The 8,715-nt window shown below is 39.0% G+C and overlaps 1 pseudogene; it reads right to left on the minus strand.

The window, feature by feature from the left end:
- Nucleotides 1–408: 408 nt before the first annotated feature.
- Nucleotides 409–8,304, minus strand: LOC123458669 (annotated as a pseudogene).
- Between the last annotated feature and the right edge of the window lie 411 nt (nt 8,305–8,715).

Below are 8,715 nucleotides of genomic sequence, written 5' to 3' on the forward strand. Positions count from 1 at the left end.
TTAAGAATTTTTAGATGGAGGTTCTTGGTCACTTATGTATAGAATCATGTCATCTGCAGATATGGCTAACTTAACTTCTTCCTTTCCAATTTGTATCCCTTTTATTTTTTTTTCCTGGCTTATTGCTTGAGCTAGTACTTCCAGTACTATGTTGAAAGGCAGAGACGAAAGTGAATACCCCTGTTTTGTTCCTGATCTCAATGGGAATTCCTTCAGTCTCCCCCCTTTAAGTATTATTTGGGCTTCAGAATCTACATATATCTTTTATTATGTTGAGCTATAGACCGCCCATGCCTATTCTCTCCAATATTTTGATCATGAAGTGAGGGTGTATTTTGTCAAAGGTCTTTTCTGCATCTATTGAGATGATCATGTGGGCTTTGTGTTTAAGCTGATTTAGGTGGTGTATTACATTGACAGATTTCCATATGTTGAACTATCCCTGTGTTCTGGGGATGAAGCCTTCTTGATCTAGGAGGATAATGGTTTTGATGTGCTATTATACTCAGTTTATGAGGATTTTGTTCAGGATCTTTGCATCTAAGTTCATCAAGGAAATAGGCCTGTTCTTTTCTTGTGGCATCTCTGCCTGGTTATGGTATTAGGGTGACACTTGCATCATAAAAGGAGTTGTGGAGCTTTCCCTGTTCTCTGATTGTATGGCACAATTTGAGAAAAATTGGTCTCAGTTCTTCCATGAAGGTTTGATAGAATTCAGCTGAGAAGCCATCTGGCCCTGGACTCTTCTTTTAGGTAGGTTTTTGATTGCCCTTTCAATCTCAGTGGTTGTGATAGGTTTGTTTAGGAGATTAATTTGTTCTGACTTTAGCTTTTGTAAGTGGCATGTGTCCAGGAATTCTTACATTTCCTCCATGTAATCCAATTGTGTACAGTAGAAGCTTTTGAAGTCGGTACTGAGTATTCTCCCAATTTCACTTATGTTTGTTGTGAACTCTCATTTTTCATTTCTAATTTTGTTAACTTGAAGTATCTCTCTTTCTTTTTTGCTTGATCAAATTGGACAGGGGTTTATCAATCTTGTTTATTTTTTCAAAGAACCAGCTCTTTGTTTCATCATTTTTCTTAAAGTTTCCAATTCATTAATTTCTGCACTGATCTCAATTATTTCTTTCTATCTGGAGCTTTTTGGGTTGGATACTTTTTGTTTTTCCAATGCCTCTAGGTGGATGGTTAGGTTATTGATTTGGGATCTCTCTGTCTTTGTTATGAAGGCATTTAGTACAGTGAATTTTCCCCTGATAACTGCCTTCATTTCGTCCCATAAGATTTGGTATGGTGTGTTCTCATTGTCATTCATTTCTAGAAATTTTGCAATTTCATTTTTTTTCCAGCCACTATCCATTAACTATTTAAGAGTACATTGTTCAGTTTTCAGGAGTTGGTTGGGTTCCTGGTGCATCTTTTGTTGTTAATTACTAACAATACAGCATTGTGATCTGATACTATGCAGGAGATTATGTTGAGCCTTCTAAATATATAGAGGCAGGCTTTATGACCCAGTATATGATCTATTTTAAAGAAGGTTCCATGAGCTCTGAGAAGAATGTGTAATTTGTGAATTTTGAGTAGAATGTTCTGTAGATGTCTGTTAGGTCTAATTGATCTATTGTTAAGCTCTTTTACTTTCCTGTTAATTTTCTGTTTGGATCATCTATTACTGATAGTGGAGTATTAAAATCCCCAACTATGATGGTGTTGGTGGTTATTCCTATTTTATTGTCAAGTAGGTTTTGTTTTATGATTTGTGGTACACCTGTGTTTAGTGCATAAAGATTAATGATTGTGATATCTTCTTGTTGGATTGTTCCCTTGGTAAGAAGTGTCCTTCTTTGTCGTTTTTGATTACTTTTGGTTTGAAGTGTATTTTATCCAATATAAGTACAGGAACACCTGCTTGTTTCTTATTTCCATTTGCTTGGAATATCCTTTTCCACCCTGGGGAGGTGTCTGTCTTTAGTGGTGAGGTGGGTTTCTTGAAGACAGCAGATTGAGGGGTCTAATTTTCTGATCCACCCTGTTAGCATATGTCTTTTGATAGGTGAATTCAGGCCATTAATATTTAGGTTAATGACAGTGAGGTTTGATGTAATACCTGCCATATTGTGGTGGTTTATGTGGTTTGGTGTTTTCCTGGCCTTTGGAGTTTTCTTCTCGAAGTTTGGTTATTGTGATCTGCTTCTGGTAGGCACTTGAGGTTGGTTATTTGAATTTTCTGTGTGGAGAATTCCCTAACATACTTTCTATAGGTTTGGCTTTGTGTTAATATAGTTGTAAAGGTTTTATCTTGGAAAGTTTTTCTTTCACCACCTATTATGAGGGATACTTTTGCTGGGGAGAGAAGTTTGGGTTGGAAGCCCTAAGTTCTTAGAGTTTGCAGTGTTCCATTCCAGGCTCTTATGATGCCTAGGGTTTCCATTGAGAAGTCTGAAGTAATTCTGATAGGTTTCCTTTAAATGTAATGTGTTGTTTCTCCCTAACTGCCTTATGACTTTCTCTTTGTGATTGATGTTTAGAGTCTTAATGATAATATGTATTGGAGAATTTCTCCTTTGTTCTAGTATTTTGGAGTTCTGCTAGCTTCTTGTAACTTGATGGGACTTACTTTTGAGAGAGTGGGAAAGTTTCCTTTGATGATTCTGTTGAATAATTTTTCCATACCTCTGGTCTGTATTTCTTCCCCTTCTGGAACTCCCATGATCTGAATGTTGGTACACTAAGGATATCTCACAGTTCCATCATGTTCTGTTCATAGAAAAAACATTTGGACTCACAAACTTTCTTCTGTTTTGTCTTCTAGTTCTGAGATTCTATCCTGCACATGGTTGACTCTACTCTTGAGATCTTCTCCAAAGTTTTGGGCTTCTACCATTTGGTACATATTTTGTATGTATAGTTTCCAACCCTCTGTCAAGTTCCCTTGTCACATCATTTTCTGATTTTCTTAATGTTTCTTGGAGTTCATACTTGCATTTTTTTCATATCTTCATTGAGAAGAGCCAGTTGGTTATTGAGGTCCTCTTTTTTTACACTCTCTTTCAGATCATTTAACTTTCTTAGGAACCCTACCAGGCTCTTTTCTATTAGGTCTAATCTAGTGAGCACACCATTCATAAAATTGTTGGTCCTAGGTTCCATGAAGTTTTTACAGTAGAAGAACAAAAAAGTTCTAAATCAAAACACTTCATAAAGGGCTGGAGAGATGGCTTAGCGGTTAAGCACTTGCCTGTGAAGCCTAAGGACCCCGGTTCGAGGCTTGGTTCCCCAGGTCCCACGTTAGCCAGATGCACAAGGGGGTGCACGTGTCTGGAGTTTGTTTGCAGAGGCTGGAAGCCCTGGCGCGCCCATTCTCTCTCTCTCTCTCTGCCTCTTTCTCTCTCAGCCTGTCACTCTCAAATAAATAAATTTAAAAAAACACTTCATAAATACATTAGTAGAAATATCAGGCAGGTGGTAAATTGCAGCAAGACAAGGAAATCTCTGCTATAGACCCCAGATGCTGTCTGATGACGTTCTTAGCTTTTGGATTTATGAAAGTTAGTGTTCTACATTCCAAAGGATTTACCAGTGGTCACAGGATGTTAGATTAAACATGGAGGTGGGTAATAAATGGCCACTTGGAGGGTTAAGTTGAACCATGATAACTTGGCTCTGTACCTGCAACTTTCCAACTCCCCATGAATATTGAAGGTTGAATTAGTCAATCAGCCACGTAAGTAACTTCTTTCTGGGATCTTTAGTTCCCACTGAAAAATAGTATGTCCAGAAAAGCAGGCTGAGGAGGAAAAAGTCAGAATAACACCTGCAAAACAGGTGAGAACAGAAGAAAAATGGGCACCACAAGGAAACTTCAGAAATAAAGTACTGACAAATCATTTGATAATTTTGAAAAAGTAGTTAATGGTGGATCTGTAGAAGGGGTTTGAAGAAAGTTGGAACTAGGCTTATAGGAAATCATGTAAATTAAAAATAAGACAAATATTCACACTAGGAAATACATCCCACACACATGTTTACATAACCATAACAAATCCAATATTAATTATGAATTGACCAAAACTGTGGTCTAATAATAGTGGAATAAATTGGAGAAACAAGCTTAGTAGCTAATTTTATGTCTCATAAGCATAAGTGATAAAATAATGTCTACAAGAAGCAAGCAAGATCAGCACTATATTACTACATGACCACAAAAAGCAAACATGACAGTTAAGCAAGCCAAACCTGATTTTCTTTCAAAGATAGTGGACTGCCATATAGGGTCTGCTGACATGCTTACAAATCTTTCTATTGTATTATTTTTAATAAAACCATCCATTTTTATTGGATTTTATTCCAGACAGAATCTTGCCATGTTGTCCAAACTGGTGTCAAATTCCTAGGGCTCAAGTAGTCCCCCCACTTTAGCCTCCCAAGGAGCTGGGGCTGGGACACACAACACCATGCTGGGTTGATTACTTTTAAGGAAAATATATTCACTGAAGATGACATTTAATTTGAAATTATTTAGAAATATAATTCTTAGTATTTAATAATTTTACTGAAAGATTGCTCAATCCACCAATTACATTAACCTCTAGCACATACCACCACCACCAACAACAACAATAACAATCACTGTTCATGCCTGTGTTTTCTGAATGTCTATATTCTGGCCAGCCTTGTGGCTCATAGGGTACAGCTTGTGACTTTTTCCTTAAGCCCCTGCTGGTCATTTGACTTAGGAAGGTCTTTTTTTTTTTTTCCCTCTCTGTCTGTCTGTTGCTCTTGGAATCACATTTTTCTCTGTCTATTCTGGCTCTTAAGAGGATATTTTATGTTTCCAGGGCTGGGAAGATGGCTCAGTGGATACAGTGCTTGCTGTGCAGGCATAAGTATCTGAGTTTAAATCTCTAGAACCAATAGCATAAAAATCTAATCCCAGCAATTCTACAAGAAGGCAGGTGGAGATAGGGGAGCCTTCAGACTAGCCTGGCAAACACAACAGTAAACAAGAAACTCTGCCTCAAATAAGGTGAAATGTGAGGATCAATATCCAATGTTGTCCTCTAACCTCAGCATACATGCTGTGGTACACATATATGAACATGTATACACATATGTTTACATTATACCCACCCACCAAAAAAGGGAGGTATTTGTATTTTCCTAACAGAATTGACAACATTTTGGTGGGACAATGTCCTAATTTTCTATTAAACAAATAAAGCCACAAATCTAATGGCTTCACCTAAATTTAATAACAATTTAATCATTCTCTCTTTCAAATAAAAGATAGATAGATAATAAATGAATAAGTAAATAGAATATTTTCAAAGGCTTAGTCTATCTTGTATATTGTATCAAATAAACCAACAATCAAAAGAATTTCAATTAATTTGGGAAAAATTTTGGCATCTTCTTAACTCCAACTGAAACCCATTCCTTTTGCCTTTTTTTAAAAAAATGTTTATTTTCATTTATTTATTTGAGAGTGACAGACAGACAGAGAGAGAAAGAGGCAGATAGATAGAGAATGAGCACACCAGTGCCTCCAGCCACTGAAAATGAACTCCAGATGAATGTGCCCCCTTGTGCATCTGGCTTACATGGGTCCTGAGGAATCAAGCCTCACACTGTGGTCCTTAGGCTTCACAGGCATTGTTCAAGGTTCAGGAATAAACTCATAATAGGAACAATTATGACTGTCAAATAGGAAATTCAGTTTGGTGGTTTAAAATTGTCCAAAAACCCAGACACATCATGTTTCAAAAGATAGACCCTACTATCCTTCTCCCTGAAACCAGACCAGATTAATGGCTTGCTCCTAAAGAGTGGTGGGAATGATGCTATTTGACTTCTGGATCTAGGTTGTACAAAGTGTAGCTCCTTCTCTTTCCTGAATTAGTTATTCTTGGGGAAGCCAGCCACAATGTTACAAGGATCCCAATCAGTCACCCTGAAAGACCCACGTGGAAAGGACTTAGCATTTATAGTCAAAAGCCAGCATTAAACTTCCAGCTATATGAATGTACCACACAGAAGCAGACCTTCAGCCCCCTTCCAATCTTGTGATGTCTAAGGCCCTTACTTCACACCTTGACTGTGACTTCCTAACTCTCTAAACCAGAAATGCCCAGTTATCCCACATATGAATTCTTGACATACAAGTCTCTGCAAGAGAAAACAAATGTTTATTGTTTTAAGCCACTAAATTCTGGAATAATTATTGTGAAGCAATAGATAGCTAACACACCAAGCCACAAAAACGATAAGTAACTTGTCCATGCTACCTTGCCTAGCCAATGGCAAGCTGAAATTTGGAACAATTTAGACTGGACTGGAGCTCACACTCTAGGCCACCTGCTGTAATTACTTTCTTCAAAATGGAGCTCATACTGCCTATATCTAATTAGAGTGGGCGCAGGAATTAAGAGATGATATTAATGTCTGTTGGTTATTAAACTAAGTGATACGTGGTCACTTCATGGCACCTATGATTATCACTAATAGAAATACATTCTCAAATTCAATATTAAAGCACAAACAAAACATGTGAAGAAAAACAGAAACACATCCCACTTCAGTTTTCTATAGCATGCCATTTATTTCAAACCCTTCATCCTTTACGCCTAGATGTGCTCCTCATTTAAGCATTTAAGACAATACATATAACAACTTTGTAATTATTGCTGTCCCAAAGATCACCTAATTAATGCCACACACTAGGCTTTTTACTAATATTTGTCCAACTGTGATAAAGTTAAAAAAGTAAAATATCATGGATTAAATTTTGTCCCTCCAAAACTCATGGATTCAAGTCCTAATAAGCAATATGACTGCGTTTGAGGACAGAGCCTTGAATGAGTGTTAATAACCTTAGGTTAAATAAGAATACTAGGGCAGGCTCCATGTCAGTGAAGGTTGGTGTTCTTATAAATAGAAGCAGGGATGCTTAAAGTGCTTCTGTGGCTCTGTGGAAAGGCCATGTGAAGTCATTACAGGCTGGTGGCCTTCTGGAAGACAGCATGAGACAAGAGAAACTATCAGAAAGAACTTTGGCCTGTTTCTTATCTTGGACTTCCAGCCTCCTGAACTGTGAGAAAATAGATTCCTGTTGTTTAAAGGTCCCAAGTCTGTGGTCTTCTGTTATGGTGGCCTGAATGACTAAGATATTCACTCTAGTGGGAAAGCTTGGGTTTCAAAGTGAGGCAGATACTCGCTATGCTTATTTGAGCTACTCAGTCTTGGGTAAGTAACTCTCCTTATTGTACTTCTCTCTCTATTCTGTGAAGTGTTTGCAGGTAGAAGTTAAAAGCCAAACACTACTGCAGCATCTAGGCAAAAATCCTTGCCTAGAACAGGTATTTACATCGTAATGAAAGAAATATAAAAAAATTAAACTCATTGTTATTTCTCTATAGCTGTAGCACTGTCCATATCTAATTACTGCTTGAAAAATATATGTACACTGGTGAGTCAACACAGAGGCCATAGAGCATCCATCTTCAGCAGTCATCCTCCTCAAAGGCTGACCATTATTCTACTCATCCATTTAAACAGAGCTACTTACATCATAGCATACCAGTAATTTTTGTTGTCACGTTTCCATGTTCATTTTGTTTGACACAGTCTCACTATGCAACCCAGGCTGGCCTTGAGTCATGATTCTCCTGCTTCAGCCTCCTGAGTGAGGATCTGGGCCTGCAGGTCTGAGCACACGGGCTCCACCCTGCGGGACTTGACTGTGCTCTCTTTGCTTTAGAAGCAGCCTCATGGAATTTCTGGGAAAACAGTTTGTACACCTCAGCATTCTTCTCAATACACCCTAGCTGCTCCTTACAGAAGGTGTTGCAGTGGCTGAGCTCATCCTCTCTGTTTTCCAGCTTCCTGGCTAGCTGCTCATGGCCAGTGCTGCCCTGTTCCTGAGGCATGGTGGATGCCTTCAAGTGCTTTGCAGCCACCTCTCCCTTTTTGCTGCCTGGACCAGCTCATCTTGGACTACAGCCTGCTCCTACTGGAATCTCTTGAGATCCTCCTTCACCTTTGAGGACTGCTGGCTAACACTGCTCTCCACCCTGAGCAGTTTGGAGTCTGTTTAAGGGACCTTGGAAGTGCCTTCTGGGGGGCCACATGCAGAGGGAGGTGGAATAATGGGTGGAGGGTAGGGACAGGCTACTGCCATCTTGAAGGCTGGCTGGAGTCTTTCATGTGGTTCACCACATTTTCAGACAGCTGGATGCCCTGCAGCACCCAGGCCCTCTCCTCCTCATATATCTCAAAGGACACTCTGCTGACTTGCATCATTTTCATTAAGGGATTATCAAGATGACATGTTGAGTATTTCTCCCCTCCTACAATAAAAGCAGCTGAGGGGCTAAGAGATGCCTCAGTAGTTAAAAGTACTTGCTTACAAAGCCTGCCAAGCACTCCCCAGCACCCATGTAAAGACAGATGCAAAGTGGCACATGTATCTCTGATCCCAATGTGCCTATGACAATGGGATCCAGAAGAATCTGAGCATGTTAGACTTGCATTTGTATCAGCAAGAGATCCTGTCTCTAACCTCCACGCAAGTGCTTGACTATGCATGTACCCATATGCACATGGATACACACACACACACACACACACACACACACACACACACATTTTTAAAAAGCAGCTAGATCTCTAAGACAGAAGATCAATAAAGGCCCACAGGAATATCATCCAATC

The sequence above is a fragment of the Jaculus jaculus genome, chromosome 2 (assembly GCF_020740685.1).
Source record: "Jaculus jaculus isolate mJacJac1 chromosome 2, mJacJac1.mat.Y.cur, whole genome shotgun sequence".
Classification (NCBI taxonomy): domain Eukaryota; kingdom Metazoa; phylum Chordata; class Mammalia; order Rodentia; family Dipodidae; genus Jaculus; species Jaculus jaculus.